The sequence below is a fragment of the Lonchura striata genome, chromosome 6 (genome assembly GCF_050655825.1).
Source record: "Lonchura striata isolate lonStrDom1 chromosome 6, ASM5065582v1, whole genome shotgun sequence".
Classification (NCBI taxonomy): domain Eukaryota; kingdom Metazoa; phylum Chordata; class Aves; order Passeriformes; family Estrildidae; genus Lonchura; species Lonchura striata.
Genome location: NC_140708.1, coordinates 1,906,174 through 1,924,794, shown reverse-complemented (window position 1 = coordinate 1,924,794; position 18,621 = coordinate 1,906,174). Strand labels below are relative to the sequence as shown.

General features: G+C 48.6%; 1 protein-coding gene across 4 annotated transcripts in view; it reads right to left on the bottom strand.

Annotated features, from left to right (window-relative positions):
• The window catches only part of LOC144246640 (uncharacterized), a 222,033-nt gene that overhangs the window by 87,987 nt on the left and 115,425 nt on the right, over positions 1 to 18,621 (bottom strand). For all 4 annotated transcript variants that reach the window (XM_085583766.1, XM_085583764.1, XM_085583767.1 and 1 more), the window contains one exon: positions 1,411 to 18,621. This exon is cut by the window's right edge and continues 36,539 nt beyond it. The gene's annotated coding sequence lies outside the window, so the exon portion shown is untranslated.

The window sequence follows — 18,621 nt, the reverse complement described above, 5'->3', positions numbered from 1 at the left end:
TTTAACATTTTTTGACCCCGCTGATGTCAGGTCAGACTGTCAGCACAACATCAGGTTGCCAGCAGATGAAGGACGACTCACAGGGAAGACAACAAGGAGTAAAATCATCACCATCATAACAAAAACACAAAAATCTCCCAAAAGAGTTGAGACTTTCCAAGAGAGGATGCAGAATTGCTCAAGGGTCTCCCTCCAAAAATGCCCCTGGCCTGCAAGGTGGTAGGATTCAGACACATGGCAGTAGAGATAGGAACAACTTCAGTGGGAGCTGGGTATTATCTATGGAGGGGCAGGGCACATCTGCCTGAAGACATGCATTATGCACAAAACCAGGCACAGGGACAGCTTGGAGGTAAAGATGGAAACAGCTTTGATTTGTGCTTCTGAAAGGCCCCTCCAGCATCAGCTGGAAGGGGAACACAGAATTGTGAAAATCCTGCGTTGGAAGGGACACACAAGGATCGCCCAGCCCAGCTCCTGGCCCCGCACAGGACATGCTCTTCATGGGAACACACGGAGCAGGGACAGGATGGAAGGACGCACATGGGCCTCTGCTGGGGACTGCAAGCTGCTGGCAGGTTATGGATGAGTAGATCTGACCCCATCCTTTGTTTCCCACCTTCTCCCTTGGCTGGAGGCACATTCCGAGGTGAGGTGCTCCTTTGACCTGCCTGCTCCCCAAATCAGCACAGCTTCCACAGGCGAGCCAGCAGGGCAGCAGGGACAAGCCTACAACCTGCAGCTTTGCAGGAGTGGCTGTCCTGCAGGTGACCATACCTGGGAATCCTTGCTGGTGCATTTCATTCTCCCTCGGGAAGGAAGAGACTGCAAAGTCACTGGGTTAAAGCCACATGAAGTAAAGCCAGGAGAGGTTACTACAGCTAGAAGGGGGTTTTGAACCTACAGGCTGTATTTTTTTTTTCTCTCTGAATGTCACAGAAGACCTTTCCAAATCCAAATGTTTCACACATTAGTACTGCCACTCTCTTGCCCCCAAATTCACTCCATAACTGCACTTCACAGTCCCTCTTTCACAACCACCCCCACTTCATGGACTGCCATAAGCTGGGAGAGAGGCACCAGAGCCATGCCCAGTGGGCACACGGCCGAAATCATGGGCCACCTTTTCCTACGTCCTGGCAAGAGCAGCTGGAAGGGGGGAGAAGGCGGCTTTGTGATTAAACAGCATCACGACACGGCAGCCCTGAGCCAGCTCCTTTGGCTGTCTCTTGCCCCTGGATTTAATTCCCTGGGGATCTGGGGTGCTTTAGCAGCACCCATTTCCCAGATCTAACAGCACAGATCAGCCTGCAGTGGGACACGAGCAGCAAAGCTTTGCTTTCAGCTCCTTCCCCATCCCAGCATCCCGGTACTGCTGCCCCTTCCCTCCCTCCCTCCCTCCCTCCCTCCCTCCCTCCCTCCCTCCCTCCCTGCCTCCCTCCCTCCCTCCCTCGTGCTCTCCCCCTCCTTCCCTTGTTCCTTTTAATTACCAACTTTTGCTTTGTTCCCTTTAATTAAGCGAGGGGAGGGCAAAGCTGCTGCCAGCCACATGAGTTATTTTCCCTGCGCGCCAGATCAAAGGCCGGGAGCTCCCAGCCCGTCCTTAATTTGGGCAGCGTCTCTGGGCAAAGCCTCTCCTCGTTGTGGTTTCTCCACATCCCGTGGCTGGGATGCTGGGCTGGAAAGGGAGGGCTGAAACCCAGGAGGGGGAGCTGGGAGAAGGACTCTGGCTCCTCTCCTGTAGGGAAGAAGCCGAGAGGAATTTGGGTGGCACCTGGCGTGTGGGCACCTGGGGCAGGTTTGCTGATGCCCGGGTGTAAAACCTGGCCGTGCAGACACTCCCTCGGGGAGGGGGACAGGACCTGGTTTGATGTGGAAGGGGCCTGCAGCTCTGCCAGGGCTTTAATGGAGAGAGAGCACTAATTATGGGAAAGTAAAGTCAAATGTGGGAAAACAAACCACTGTGGGATTTGAGAAAGAGAGGCCTCAGCTGAAGGTAGGAGAGAGGACCATGGTATAATGTCATTTTTTTTCAAGCACTCTGTGTCTTTTCTGGGTGGGCAGAACATATTCAGGGGTGCCAAAGCTTCCAAGATATTTTTAGCCTTCATTCAATTTTTAATTTGGATCTAGCACCACAATACTACAGGACTGGACATTTCCTCACCCTGAGCTCAGAAAATCCTTACCTCACTCCAGGGATTTGCACCTCAGGGCTGGAATCTCTGTAATTGTATCTCTTTGGGTCCATGGGGCTGTAGTAGGGTGAAGTTCTTAGTTTACAAAAGCTTTATCCTGTTATTAAAAATGCTTTAGAGCCTCTCTGTTTCACAAGCCATGCTGTATTTTTGGTCTTTATCACTCCTGCTTAACTGTGCTATGTCCCAATTTTTCCACATACCATTTAAAAAACATTTTGGGGGTGAAACAGGTCATAATTTCATGCTGGAAGAGAGAGCCCCAATGCCCTACCCCGTGCAGCATCACCCTGACATATGGAAATGTGTGAGTAAATCCAAACTTTGAAAACACCTCCTGGCCAGCTCGTATCTAAAATTAAAGAAAATGAACAAATTCATAATCTAAGATTAAGGTCCAGAGTGTTGTCTTATAACTGGATATCAGAAGGCAGAGCGCTGTTAATTAACTTTCTATTGGCGAAACATGGAGAGGAGCCTTGCTAATCTCTTTTGTGCTAATCAGCACACATTATTAATTTGCTGGAAAGAAAAAAGAAAAAAAAAGAAAAGGTCCTCCTCTTCCCACTTAAACTCAGGTTTAATGGGACTGGAGCGTGGTTTCACATTTCCCAGGCTTCATTCTTTGGATGACATATGTTGCAGTGCCTTTCCTAGTGCATTATGAAGCTTCAGCATAAATAATTCAAACTAAACTCCAGTTGTTAAAATAAACGAGCAAAGTATCTTTGGTGATTAATTAGTCCTCCTGCCTCCCCCTCCCTGTCAAAAGTACAAGCACATGTGGCACAGCCCAGGGAAATGCTTTGGTGTGACCCAGGGCATCCCAGGATGTTTTAGCTGGCACAGGGGGGACCTGTATGCTTCGGTTTGCTGGAAGTGCCTGCTCAGCCTCAGGGAAGCTGGGAGGTGTCAGCAATCTAATCCTAGAAAACCTCAAAAAACTTCAGGGATCCAATGCCAGATGAATTCCCAGTTAACCAGCGGATTTGTGTGACTCGAGTTTTTACTGAGATGAGGTTCAAGTTCTGGATGGCCAGATTAAAAAGCTTAAATAAATGGTAATAACCACATTCCCTGGGTGCTTCCAGGTGGACACCACTTCCACAGGGACACCAGTGCCCATGGTTGGGTCCTGCCTGACCCCATCTGAATTTTTCCTCCTGCAGCCATTCGGGAAAGGAAATTTCCAGGAACATTTCCTCTCTTACCCCCTCCTCCCACTCAGGAGGGGGCTTTATTTTCTCCCTCCCACTAATGCCCTGCTTGCCCACACTGCCCAAGTCACAGTGACACCAGGTGAGGTGAGGGGCTGCCACCCCCTGTGCCCATCCAAGGGCTGTGGTACCCTGGGGCTCTCCCAGCAGGAGCCATCACTTTGCTTTCCCCGTGTGTCCCCTTGTTCCTGTCCCTCCCTCAGCCCTGCCAGCTCCAGTGAGGGGCAGGGCACTGCTGGGAGCTCTCAGGCTGCTCCTGGCACCAAAATCATGCATGGGGAAGCACCCTCAGGCTGCCACTTTTCTCCTGCCCTGGCATCCAGGCAGGAATGCAGACCTGCAGGCACAGTTCTGCTGGACAATAAACACCTTCCCCTCTCCCCAGACTGCCACGGGGTGAGATGGGGGGACCAAAACAACGGGATACATCTGCCAGCAGAGCTGGACAGAAGGAAAAACCCAGGCATTAAACAAACCCCGCAGATGTTTCACCACCAGCCATGAAAAGTATTTCATTTAACAGCTCAGGGCTATTTATGGAAATCACTTAATTCATTCTGTTTTTTTCCTGCCTCTCCTTTTTTACCTCTTTTCTCCCCACTCGGTCACTGGAGCTGCTCATGCAGCGGATCATTCTGCCAAAGGAAAATGATCCTCCTGCTGCCTGGTGCCCCCCCCACCCCCTCCTGCCCAAGCCAGAGGTGCCTGTTAGAACAACCTATCCCACCCTGCAGGAAAGGGGGATGCTGTGAGAGCACCAGCTGCCTGGGCATGGCAGGATGGACATCCAGGCAAGAGAAAAACTAACTTCCCCAATTAAAAAGAAAATGGAAATTCCATAAAGGAGAGGGGAGCATAGGTAGGGCAGCCTCTGAGCAATACTGGGGAGTGCTTTCCACGCCTCACTACATTCACCTCTCTTCCAGGATCACAAACTCTAGGAGAAAAAATGAGCTGCCACAAACACCAGTTTTTACACCTACAAATGCCCTTCACCTTCCCCCTGACAGCCCTCAGGAGCAGGGCAGAGCAAGAGAAGATGGACCATTGACCCAGGACGAGGGGATGGGGCACTGGGGAGGCTCTCACTGAGGCAGCCACAGAGCTGGAACGCTGGCTGGAGAGGGAGAGCGTAAATTCCCATCGGGAGAAAGTGAACGTGATGGATGGCGCTCCCATCACCCATCCCCACAGCTCACCTCCTAGCATCTCTCTTCACTTAGTTCTTTCTCCTCTTCCTTTGTTTTTCTAAGGGAGCTTTTAGCCTTTTTTCTGCCCCTCTTTGGGTGCAGAAGCACCCAGAGGGACCCAGTCTAAATCCAGGGCAAACACAGCCCTGCCCATCCCCACACTCCAGCCTCCATAGAGGTGCACATCCCAAAGCCCAGCCCGAAGAGGCCCCCAACGCCAGGCTGCTGAGAAGGTGAGGGGCTGGAGGGGGGTCCTGCCACATCTCCGAGCTCCCACAAGGTGGCAGATCTCCATAATTGTTTTATCCCGATCGGAAGCCCACCGGCAGCAGCCACTCTGCCTGGAGGGGAGCTGAGCCCCAGCGAGTTGTTTTCCGTGAATAAGATGGATCTTTTGCACATGCAAACTGTGATTTCTTTTATGAAATGAATATGCCTGTATAAATTTTCAAAAAGCAGCACCAAAACAAACTAGGACTAGGCACAGTCAAATCCTGGCTGCTTGTGCATCCTGAGTGATTGCAGAGTTCAGAGCAGACACGTGGCAAAGCAGGAGGATGCCAGCGAGGCAGAAACCCAGGAGGGAGCAGAGAGGTTGTTCAACAAGGTTCAGAAGGTGGGGAGGAGATTTAGAGATTAGGCCAGATCAAAAGGATAATTATTTTTGTTACATTTCCCTATCTGCACCACTCCACCGGTTCTGCGAGCGGCCAAGAGGCCAGGCTGATTCTCAAGTTTCCAAGCATGGCTGGTGTGAGGAACATGTTTCTAAAGCCTCAGCAATAAATTCCACCATTTCATCAGACCTGCCTGCTGTGTGTTCAGGAGCTGGAGAGGCAAACCCCGTAAAACCTGGAGATTTAGTTTCCAAAATCTGGAAGGTTTAGGCTGCAAGTGTTTCCCTTGCCACCTCCGAGGTATCACGGAGCATCAGTGCAGGTGCACAGAGTCTCCCCAGGGATGAAGCGGCTCTATTTGGTCAGAGTTTGGCACCTCAGTTTGGCTACCAATGTCAGCAGGAACCAACTTGCTGGACTTTGGGAAAGCCACCGATCGCATGTACAGCACGGCTGCTTGTCCCAGCATGGGATGTGTCCCTCACACACATCCAGGCACCAAACCCCTGGCCCTAAGTGGGGGTGAGGAGCACAGGCAGGATTTGCCTCCCTGCTCCACCTGCAGCACCATCCCCAGCGAAGGAGCCCTCTCCAGGGGGAGGATTTCCCAGTGCTGCAATCTTGAGAAGGGATGACAGGGATTAGAGCACCTCACCACAGCTCCCGCCTCCTGAGCACCTGCAAACTGGGGGGGAATTGGGTGCTTGGTAGGGTTGAGCATCAATGTGTGGGTGTGCAGCAGCTCTCCCCACATGGGACCACCTCCCCACCCCTCCACGAGCCACCAGCTCCCTGTCAATGCCACAAGCCTGATCCCCAGAAGCCCCTGGCCACCAGGACCCTTCTCTCCCACTGGAAAAGGGATCTCCTCAGGAGGAGCAGGGTGCTCACAGCTTGGACAAAGCTCCCTCTTGCTAAGGCCAGCTATGTGACCACACATCTTGATGGTGGCCCCAACATCTTTTGGGGCTCCCTGTCCCTCTTCTGCCACCACCAGAGCCAGCTGTCTGCTCCCAGTTCCATATCAATACCATGCCTAATTTACAGGGCAATAAAAGTTAATTAATCCCATAGTTACAAAGCCATTACAATGTAATTATTGTTTAATTGGATTATAAGTTATGCAATTTCTGACAAAGTGCTTATTGCTTATGTAATAAACCAGAAGTTATTTACAAAGTGATGAATTGCTGCGGTGTCAAGCACCCAGAAGAGCATTGGGATGGGGGCTGCATTTCCTCGGCTTGGTTAGGAACTCCTCCATGTGCCACCCATGGAGCAGCATCACCTCCTGCTGCAGCCCTGACACATCTTCCCAACTCTGCTGGCCTTTAAGCCTCTAAAGACATTGATTCCAGAGAAGCTGCCTTTGGGAGAGCAAACAGGGAAAGAGAATAGAGGGGGAAAGAGACTAGAGGGGGAAAGAGAATAGAGGGGGAAAGAGACTAGAGGGGGAAAGAGAATAGAGGGGGAAAGCTCTCAAGCAGCAGAGTATCCATCCAGGGTGCTGCTCTCCCAGCTGCCCTTTCCCTCTGGATGAGCTTCCTTGTCCCTCCCATGAGTGTGTCACCATGTCCCTGCACCCAGAGAGCTTTGGGCACACACAGGAAAGCGCCTCAGAGCACACCTGGGGTTAGTCATTACTTCAGTGGCATCAGAGGATGATTCAAATCCTCTTGGCAAGGCTGCTGGGATTTGGCGAGTAGGAGAGGGCAGCCACGCAGGGCATCCCTGAAAGCAAAAGGGACCAAGCACAGGGAGCTCCATCAGCTTGGAATGCCCAAATTCTGCCCCACAGGTCTCAGTGCACCCCAGACAAGCTCTGGGTCATCAAGCTCCTGGCCAGGAAGGTCCTGAAGCAGCAGGATCCCTGCACAGCAGCCCAGGAGGGCTGTGTGATCTCAGTGCTCTCGAGAGCAGTGAATTAAAAAGAAAAAAAAAGAGGGTTTTATGATTAATATTGCTGCTGGGATAATTACTGTTATTACTACTATTATTACTGTTTGGATAGGGGCTTGTCATGGTTCATTTGGGGAGGAAAAAGTCACAGCCTGCTCATGGGAAAATGGGTGAAACATGCTGAAGGCCATTCACTGCATTACTCAGGGCCAAATAACCCTCATGTTTTTTCTGCCATGAAATATTATGAGCTGCCTAATAGGCAGCCAGAGCCTTTCTGGCTTCCCCCACGCACCTCCCCAAAATTCCCTGCTCCACACAGAGCCCATCTGACCCATGGAGCAAGGCCCCATCCTGCTCCTGAGGCTCCTACAGTTAAAAGGAGCTTCCATAAAAATGCAACGGAGCACTTTTCCAGCAGAAAATGCAGCTGCTTTGAATTCCTGGCAATTAAAAGTTTGACTGGTGTGGGGGAAGGGAACCATCTGAATTTCTCTCACGCTCGCTTTGTTTACTTTTATAAGCTCTTTGTAACAATTTTAGGTTGCTGCATTGTTATCTAAACAAGCTGCCTCTCTGAATCCGACTTCTTATTTTATGGGAAATTCTCACCTTTCTGCCCCTGCCTTAAAATAAATAATATATCAACCAACAACCTGGAAACAGCCTGAATATTCCAATCCCAGCTCCCAGTGCAGCTGTATTGAACTGGATGAAGTGGACATTATCCCAGCCACTTTGATGTGGCACCGCCTGAATTATCTATTTGTGAAATTTCCAGCTCTGAAAGAGCAGTGCAGAGATTTGGGATGTTGCTTTTGTGAATGGGATTTAAAGCTTCTTTTCATAACCCTGACCCGGTTTACCCTTTAACGTAACAAATCAATCTTGCCTTTAAATTGTTTAGCTTCTGGTCAAACACGGGCAGTCTTACTGATGTAAATATTATGTTTGCTCACTTTATGAGCTGGCACGCTCCTGCTGCTCTGTAGGATTGCTGCAGGGTGCTCACACACAGGGGCAGAGGGATGAGAACACCCTGCTCACGCTCCAGGCCGGCTGGAGGGTGGCACCACAGGGCTCAGCACGCGTGGGAAAGGGGTCACAAACCAGGCAAACTTCAGCTGAACTCAGCCAAACAGAGCGCCTGTGTTTGTTTTGTGACATCTCCTGTGTCACCTGCCTGCTCCCTGTTTTCCAGAGGCTGCTCACAGTGAGGTTAAGGAGAGTTCTGCTACTGAAAACAGTTTTGTTTTTTTTTTTCTCTCTCCAAACTCATTACTTTGGGCATGGCTACACAAAAAAAAAAAAAAAAAAAAACAAAAAAAAAAAAAACCCAAAACCAAAAACAAAACAAAATAAAACAAACAAAACAAAGAAAAAATACCCAACAACTTTCTCTCAGTTTTCGAGCTCCAGTTCTCCAGTTACGGGTCAGCCACCAAAAAACAAGCTCCAAGCACAGAGACATTCCTATTATCCAAGAACATATAATAATATTTAATCCTGCTAAGGTCTGAACACACTGATACCTTCTAGCAATGAGAGCTGAGCCTTAATTAACAGAGGTTAATTAATAAGCCAGAGAGTGGGAGGAGGAGGGAGGGGCAGCTTCGCAAGGGAAGCTGGATACCTCTCCTACACCTCAGCGAGCTCCCAACATGCTGCTGTGAGTTTATTTTCAGAATGGTTTCTAAACTCTTGCTTTGCCTCGACTCACAGAGCCCAGGATAAAGGACTGGGGTGTGGGTGCTTAGTCACTGCAAAACCCATGCCAGGCTGTGCTCCCTGCTGTCCCCCAGGAGCCCGGGGGATGTCTGCAAAGGAAGCGAGCTGAGGAGGGGAAGGTGGCAGGGCTTTCTGCAGGAGCCAAACCCAGAGCTATTACGGCTGTTATGAGCTTTACTCTTCATTTTCTGTCTGGAGAGACGCAGCCGATGGGCCAGCTGAGCACGCTGCCCGTGCCAGCCCCTGTTTCCCTGGGAGAAAGCTGCCCAGCTGGAAAACCACGTGCCAGGCTCCTCATGAAGCCCTTCGCTCAGCCCCTGGGACAGCCAGCCCCACCCTGGGACACCCCTGTCCCCTGGCTCACCTGGGCTGCAGCAGCATGGCCACGTGCCAGTTGCCAGCTCTGCTCCATGGGCAGACACAGCTAATTGCCCCAGCTCTGTCTGCTTTCACAAGATCAGGAAAAGCTGGGTTCGTGCCAGGGAACGGTGACAAAATGCCATGTTGCCACCCTGCCAGAGTGCTGTCTGCCTGGCTTTGCAGAGTGTGTCCTCTGGGGCTCCCCAGGACCAAACCCTGTGGTTCTGCTGGAGGCAGGCACCCACCAAACACGACATTGCAAAACTCAGGTTGGCAACTACCCTGTTACTGGAGTTTTTCCAGGGAATATACAGCTCGTGGGCAAAATCTTAGGTTCAAACACCAACTTCGCATTGCCAGAAAAGCATAAATTACCTCGAGGCACAGAACATCCCATTTTATCACTCAGATATATATTTCCTATCAAAAGATGAGCACGGAAGCCTGGAGAGCAACACAGACTTAGAAGAGTACAGCACTGAAACCATCACCCAGAAGCATTTCTGCCAAACACAGGTCCCTGCCCTGAAGCTGAGATGAAAGTGGATGAAAGGAAATTTACTTGGTAATAAGTGAATCAGGATAAAAGGCAGGAGAAGTGGGAGGCAGAGAAGGGCTGAGGAAGGTGTAGGACATGGGTTGTGCTTTAGCAATGTGGTCTCTACCTTGTAGTTGGGATCAAGACCAGCCCTTTCCTAAACTTCCCATTCTTCCAGTTCCTTCCTCCCAAGCCTTTTTAAGGTAAGAAAAAAAACATGAAAAAAAGAGGGGGAAAAAAAGCAGACAAATAACTTTTTTTTTTCTCCACCAAATAATTATTGCGGTTTTTTTGGCAAAGAGCAGATAAGGAATGCTGCAGTGTTTGTCATCATTAGGTTAGAGAGGCTGCCAAGTTGTAATAGCATTACAGCTGCAGGCATTGTGGGTAATGCCATGCAAATTGCTCCAAAGGCGTTGGAAAGGAAGGCCAGTGTGCAATGTGAAAAGGACACTCTCAAGTACTCTTCTCAACTCCCAGTGCAATTTTTGTACCCTGCTTTTTGGGACACTCTTGCATAAACTGGCAGATAAAGCCCCCTAGGTCACTGCTCCACCCCGGGCTGTAATCCCATTTAGATTCCTGCATTCCTTAGTAGATCCCAGCAGCATCAATGACTTCAGCAAAGCTTTGGGGGCAAGCAGAGCCATCGTTTTCTCCTCCAAGTTCACCCCTTGGTTTCTCCCCAGACCCCCTGGAAGCTGCAGAGCACTGTGGAAGTGTGAAATTCACCCAAGTGTGAAATAGCTGGAGGGAAAGGTAAATAATGGGCCTTGCTTCATTCACTTGGAGAGATGGCAGCAGCAAGGAAAAAAGGGTGAAACTGCTCATCCACAGCCCAGATGGCACCTCTGACGTCAGGCTCAGCTATCAGAGCTCCAAAAGGCCTCGACTCTCTCTCCCACTCTCCCAACAGCACCTATTTATGTCTTCTAAAAGGCCCCTCCCTCTCTCCTCACACCTTGACCCAGTGGGAATTACCCCCCCCCCATCTAATCCCACTCTCTCCAGCCCCTGCAGTGACCTGAGAATGCCTTCTGCTGAGTTCAAGGGTCTCCTCATCAAGGTCTACAGTAGTAGCTAATTTTTTCCTCTGCCTTTTTTTTCCCCCTGCAATTAAGTGCAGCTCCCTAATTGGAGTGCTGTGAACTATTTATAGCTTTATAATGACCATTTACTACAGCAGCACTTAGATATTGGATGGGAGAAGAGGAAAGTCAGTAGCCTGGATGGTGGACAAACCACATCCATCAGGAAAGGACTTCTCCAAGCCAAGGTCAGCAGCTTGGCAAGGCAAGGCAGGGAGAGGCAGCAATGGCACAGAAATGCTGTTATTCCCTTTTCCACTGCTGAGGAGCAGAGGGGTGAAACTCCATGCCCCACATTTACAAAGCACCAAGATTAGAGAATTCCTCTATCCATAAATCTGTGGCTTTTGAGCAAGGCCAGGTTTTAGGGCTAAGAATGCCCTAAACAGCAGCTCCAGGGGAGCCTGCAGAATCCAACAGATTATCCCAGCTCGTTCACTACTTGAACACATCCACATGAATCAGGAACTATTCCTTTTCTCCATGTCCATATGCTGTTTGTGAGATGATTAATCACAGTCTGAGCTGTAAGGTCTAATTGTTTTTCTGTTTTAATAAGCAACAAGAAGGTGGCCCTGCCCCTGGCAGGGGTTTGGAACAAGATGATCTTTAGGGTCCCTTCCAACCCAAATCATTCCAAGAATCTGTGAGAGACCATTTATATGTATATAAGAAATTAGGAGTGGAGACTACAAAGCTCTTCAGGAACAGCATCTTTCCAATAGTGTGACATGATCTTTTCCAGAAAGATGTTTCCAGTCATACTGTTGTGAACAAAAACCTCATGCAAAAAGGAGGGATGTGACAGCACTGGGGGAAACTCATTTATCGTAGGTTTTTTCCTCCATCTCCTGACAAGAGCTCTCAGAGGGAGCCAAACTGTGATCAGTCTTCACCTTTGTGATCCTGATTTCCTAATTCTGAACTACGTGGTTTAACCATGCATGAACAGCATCTTCTATAAAATTAGGTAACAATTATCAAAATCTGTGTTTTCCCAGCAAATGCTGTGAATTTGAGGTGTAGGTTTTTTTTTTTTTTTCCTGTCTCATGGTGTTTTTAAGGCAGTTGGAATCAAGAGGAGACTCCTTGACAGATGAAGAGAGGCTGGTCCTGCCCAACTTGACAGCACCAGTTTAATAGGTTCTCCTTTGGAATTGTTAATAAGGAGCTTGAGAAATTGGTATGCCAGGGCTGGAAACACTCATGGAGAATGAGGAGGTACATCAAGAGCCCTTTGTATGCTAACTTTTTGATGGAAAATTTGAGACAAGGATGGATACAAAGCGCTGTCAGACACTCATCATCTCAAGAGGAAAAACATCTCAGTGCTTGAAGAGCCCAGAGTCCCCTCACCTCTCTCCACATCTTCCACATGGGCAATCCAGAGGGAAGGAGATCCAGCCTGACCTCTTCAAGCAGAATAACAGATATCCCTTTTTTCAGCAGCACATGGCCCCTTCCTCTTCCCACTCCAGTTGTTTCGTGGTGGGAAGCCTGGCCATGCTGGACGCTCGGCAGGAGGGGATGCTCAGGTGCAGAGGGGGCTCAGCTGGAGGTCACCTGCCTGTTTTACCTCTCCCTGCTCCAGCAAAGCATCTGTCTCCAGCTTCAAAGGCATGTCCTGAAACTCTTGGGAACAGGAGACTCATTTTTCATGCTGAATGAGATGAAATTCCCACTGTTACCTCATTTACATCTCAATGCTGGTAACTTATAGATGGCTATTATTTATAGACATGTAAGACATCCATTTCTTATTCTGTGGGATACACTAAGAAGAAAAATACCCATCTTTCTGTTCACCTTTTCTGGATTGTTTCTCCTTTTTTTGTTTCCTTTTTTTATCCTTTGCTCAAGTTTGACTGTTGCAGAGAATTTGCAAATAAATAAAGGAGTGAACAGCCCCATAAAAGCTGATTGTTTCCTCCTCCTGCAAAGATTGTCTTTGTGAAGAAGATTAAAAATCCTTCCATGCTGCTGAAGATAAAGGTATCCCTGGGCGAGAATAAGACATAAAAGAGGTTACTACACACATCTCTGGGCTGTGTGGACTGCTAATTCGCGCTCTTGTCATCCCTGCTCGTCCATCTTTACTCTTTCTTCCTTCTTTCCACAAAAGGAAAAGTTGCCTTTGCTGAAGGCAGCATTGCTAGAAGCAGTTGGGCCCTGGACAAGAACATTTGCTTTCCCAGCTGGCTGCAGGGGGACGGGCTCCACGGGAGCATCCAGAAGGGAACACATCTGCTCCCAGCTGGAACGGAGGCAGCAGGGCAAGCACACACCCTCTCCTTGCTCCAGGGCACGGGTTGGTGGGAGAAGAGCTCACAGCCGAGTTGGAAATCCTTTTCCACAATGAACTCAGCACCTGGTCTCCAAGAAGAGGTGCAACTGGGGACAGAGATCCCAAGCCTAAAGCTTTAGGGATAATCCCATGCCAGCACCTTCACCTGGCCCCGACTGCTAAGCCAGCAACCCACGGCCCCATTGAGGCTGAGTTTGGAAAGGCTCCACGGGAAGCCCTGGGGAGCACTGAAACCTCAAAAGACCTGCTCTGGGAGTTCAGGAGGTTCTTCCTAAAACTGTCATTGTCACCACTAGAAATGAAGGGATGGGACCACCATCAGGCTAAGAATGATTTATTGCTCAGATAAACTTCAGTCTCAGAGGCCATGAGATTTTATAGGAGCAAGCAGTCAGCTCAAAGCAGGCACAAGTTCTTTGTTAAAAGACGTACATAACTTTCTAGTCCAATAGACAGATGCCACTAGGTGTATTTTGCTTTTTTAACCTTTCACCTTTACTTTCTTCTGCTGTACTGTGAGTATTTTGTCCAACATGCACACATCTGCTTCTATTATAACTTCTAAACTCCCAAACTGCTCCACACTATTACATTACTACACTATAAACCTTTCACCATCTTATCAATGCAGTTTCTTACTCATTTAAGGCATATTCTTACTTACAACTATAGAAACATAAGTTTATGGTTTTTCTGCTTAATGTCTGTGTATTGGATTTTTACATCAATCCAAGCTTCTCCTAAGGCTGCAGATCAAACCCTTCTGTGTCTGTGGAAGTTTCTGTTTCTCCAATTCCCACATAAACCCATGCAGGAGCAGGGCCACATCCTCTCAACCCCCACAGTTGGAGTTAAATCAGGTGCAAGAAGAAGTGAGCTGCCTCCTGCAGTCATTCCATGCCAAAGTGTCCCCCTTTTACCCAGGACAAACCAAGGGTCCCTCCTCGGTTCAGACAAAGGCCACACCACAGGGCAAACTCCAACAAACCAGTGTTTTTTCCTCTTCCCTCCCCTTCCAAAGTGCTTAGTCAGGATTCATTAGAAGCACAGCAGGTTTTACAGGTACCTGCCTTATCAGCAGAGCAGCTGCTTTTCTTCTTTGCTGACAACCTACATTCAGTGTAACAGACTGAAAAAACCTCCAAATTCAAAGCCTTGTAATGACTTCCCTCTTCCTTCCTTTCTCCTTCCCTCTTTCTCTTTAATGGCTTTCACTAAAGGTAAGAGGTGATTTTTTTTTTTCCTTGCATGTTGAGCAAAGTGTGGAAGAGATTCTGTGTTCTCATTTTCTCTATTCTTTAAGCCCTCTGCACCAGCTCCCTGTTTCATTTCACTTCTTCTTCCCCGATACCCAGGGGTACCACCACAAAGAGGCCACCAGAGATGAGGAGGCTGCTTACATAGATTTCAATAGATGGCAGCTTGATGGACTTCATAGGGAAGGGGAAAATTGATCCATTTAGGCACAATCAGATCCTCAGCTCTTCCTTTCCAGAGCCAAGATGATGAGCTTTTTTAGGCTGGCCCCAGGAAAACATTTATTTCTCTCTTTCGAGCCCTTTGAGTTGACGTAGATGGACAGTGCTTTATTTAAAAAATTCCAAGCAGCTTAAAGTCCAGCTTGGCACACATTTCTTGCTGTTAAGCAATTGAGCCCACAGTCTGACTTTAACATAATTTCCCTATTTTTCTGAATGATGGGATTGCTTTATTAATTGCCAACCTACAAAATGTGATCTTCTTGAGTAGTTTTGGAGTGTAACAGGGAAGGGTAGGAGAGCAGGAGCTGCAGTCTTCCAGAGACCCTGGGTAAGGCTGATTGATCAAAATCACTTGAATTTCCCCTATTATTAAATACAAGAGTGCTCCTGGTTTGTCTCAGAGATGCAGGGAAAGAACTGGAAAGGAAACAGCAGCTCAGAGCAGCAGTTCAGTTTGTGGAGGTCCTCATATTTATACTTTTCTCTTTTTTCCTCTCATCTGCAAACATTTGTGATGCTTTTTTGCATAAAAATCCTTTTTGGCAAGCACTAGATCAGTTCTTTATTCTTGCCCTGTATTTGTGCAACACACTTCAGATCAAGGGGCCCCCAGTGACTGATGGAAGGGTCTCTTCCTTGGGCTGAGCACGTTGAAGGTGCTTCCCACAGGAATTGTGCAAGAAATGAGATGTGCTGGCTCCTAATCCCTGCAGGCATGGGGGGCACAGAGGCCAGCCAAGGCTGGGTGTGGTGAAGAAGAGCGTTTTAAGAATCTCTGTAGTTCAGGCAGGAGGACAGTGGCTGATGGGGAGAGCGCACATGAAGGAACACAGGAATGATGGAAAAAATAAGAGCACAAAGAAATGCATCACTTCCCATTTCTGAATGTCTAAACATGGTATTCAAGTCCAGAGTCCAAGAAAGACCTAAAGAACCCCAGAATTACCCTTCTCTGAGTATGTCAATATCCTGCACTGGGAATGAGAACCAGCCAGGAAACAAGAACTGTGTGAATTGTGAAATTCGGGGATTTCTCTTTCGAGAACTTTTAATTTAATGTTTGATTCTTTTGAGAGGGAGAGGGAACTTACACTGGGCTAAGAAATGCAATACATGGGTTACAAACATTCCCTGAGAAGATGAAGGATTTTCATGTTTGCTCTGCTGATTCCCTCTCTGGCCCTGTGTATATTTAATTAATACCAGCTCTCTCTCCAGTAGAAGTTTTGAGCATGATCTGCTCTGTCCCGGATGGATGCCCTTGGAGGAAGCATTTCCTACCTGAACAAGCTCCCTAAAATGGGTTTGGCCAAGCCCCCTTCCTTCCTTCACTACAGGTCATCTTGGAATACCAGTGATAGACTGAAGCCTCAGCTCAGAGAGGCTCAGAGCAAAAGACCTATCCAAATCCTCTTGCTGGAGCCCTCTTGGCATTCAAAGGCTTTCCCAAACCACTCCTTTGATGAGTGGACACAGAAACGAAGGCAACCGTACTTCTGCCGACCCCTTGCCACCTCTATTCTCCAGCACCCAAAAAGTTGGCATGCCTTTGCCTAAATTCCCATCTGTGGTAAGGTCTCCCTTTGTACTTCTCTGCCACAAGCACAAACCCATTAATCCAATTCCCATCATCCTGGATGCCCCCACCACTCCCTCCACTCCTACAGCCCAGATCCAGCCCTGAAACCCTTCCAGGCAATTCATCCAAAACTCGCCTCACTCTGAAAAAACAACCCATGGAGATGGTGCAAAACCTCATGCAGGGCAGCCATGGTTGATGAACCATCTCATTATGTACTTTCTAATTACTAAGCCTGATTTGATTTAAGCAGCTCCCTGGCTCACACTCTGGGATGTAACACCAGGCTCTGAATCATCCCTGTCCCATCTGCTCCTGCCTTTGCCCTTCCCTGCTCACAGGTAGGATAAAACACCAAGCTAAATATTTAATGGCAGTGCTAATGGCTTTGTTAAGTGAAGTTGGGAACAGGGGGGGAGCTTCTCCTTAGGTTAGGATACCGAGCTGGGTTTATGCTGGTGGGAAACCTGTAGAGCCCAGTCCTGTGCTGGTTTTGTCCTGGTGCCGTGCTCCTGGGTGGGAGCACCACGGCTGTGGGCAGATCGTGCCTGGCTTGTGCCCGGCACTGAGTCACCACTGAGCACAGCTTGCACCAGCGCAGCATTAAAGGAAGAGCTGCTGGGTGGTTCTTTTCAGGTGAAGGGATGAGGAAAAGTTTTCTTGGGATGATGCTCTGGAGCTCTCAACTAACTCAAGGCAACTGAACCCGCAGCAGCAAACCCTGTCTTAAGAGTGCGTGAGTGATCGGGGTTGGAGCAGCAGCTCCATGGAGCTGTGCCAAAACTTCTCCTTTTCACTTTGCTAGGATTTTCCCAACAGTTTGCAGATCCCATCGAAGGCAGATAAAAACACCCAGCAACGTTCCAGGGCCAGATGGTAGTTTGTGTTTATGAAAACTGCAATTTGTTTTCATGGAAACTAGCAAAAGCATAGCGGGCAAGCCTGGAAAAACACGGCTCACCCTTTGGGAAAGAGGATATTTTACGGACAGCCTTGGTTGCCACCTCTGTTCTACTGCTGATGGAGCCTGGGAGAGGGGAGCTCCTAAAAGGTCTGCCCAGCCTAAAAGAGCAGCTCTGGGATCCACAGGCCACTGGCTGAAATTCAGCCTGAATTAGGGAGAAGTGGAAGAGAGGTGCTTCACATGATGTGCCAACTTTCCAGCTCGCCAGGAGAGAGAGTTCATTTCTGAACCTTCATTATCAGAGAATGAAGTCATGGGCTTGCTCCTCATGGCTGGTAGAGGAGCCTCAAGAACCACCAGTGTCCATGCAGTGAGTGAGACAAGAAATAAAAGACTAGATATCAGCTTTGTGTCCTACAGGGATGTAACTGGCTTAGTTCTCTGCATTTTTCACCAAGTAACAGGTAAAAATGGACCACTGGGTAGAGCTTCTCATGCACTGGACTTCTCCTGGGGCACTTCCATTTCTGGCTGCTCCTCTCCAGCTCTGCCCAACAACTGCCCCTGAGGCACCCCTATGTTGGTTTTGGTTAGATTAATCTCAGCCTGATCCCCTGGGAGCAAGGCCCAGGGCACAGCGTAAATCCTGTTGGCTGTGGTGGCCCCAGGCCAGGAGTGACATCAGTTCCTGGAGAAGACTCATAAATCTCATCTGAGTTTCCGTCTGCTGAGTTTTCCCTGTGCTTGCAGGGGATATGCAGTACTTCATCTGTCACAGTGTCTCCCAGGGACTCAGCATTCTGATATCATAAATTTGTCATCACCACGACAGCACTGACAGACCAAGCACGAGGAGGAAGGGCTCCAGGGCTAAGCAAAGGACCTTCCCTCTAACAAATGGCAGTGATTCACACCAAAATGCCCAAAACAGGGAAGGATTCACACTTTGCTGTCCAGATTTATCTTTTCTATTTGTTGCCAAAGCGAGACCTGATCAATGTGGCAGGTCTGGACACATTGCTTCCAAGAACAGGTCCTGATTCTGGAGGTTTGCTGACCTCTGGGGTTTATTTTTTTTCCAAGAGCTTCCATTCCTCCACATGAAAGCTGAGCAGTTTTATGAGTAAAGAGAGATTTTGGAGGAAAACAGGTCTGTGAGTAGGCAAGACGTCCTTGAGGCTGCTGTGGTGCTGCACTTTAGCCTGGTGATAACCCTGTGGCCTTTTTTCTTATTCTACCTGCACAGAAGAAAAGGGAAATGCCCAAAAAACATAATCCCAGCATTTCTAGGGGCAAGGAACCTGTTATTTAAGGAGGCTGCAGTCAGCCTTGCTGAATTCCTGTAGATCTTCCTCCTTAGAGACACTTGGAAATTTTTCTTTTTTTTTTTTTTGCATCCTTCCATTGCTGCTCTTCCAGCATGAGAAGCAGCTTTGGGGCCAGGTAAATATTTGCTGGCACCACTGGGTGCCATCATCTGGAATGAAAGCAGGGTGGATTTGGGACTGGTTGAGGAT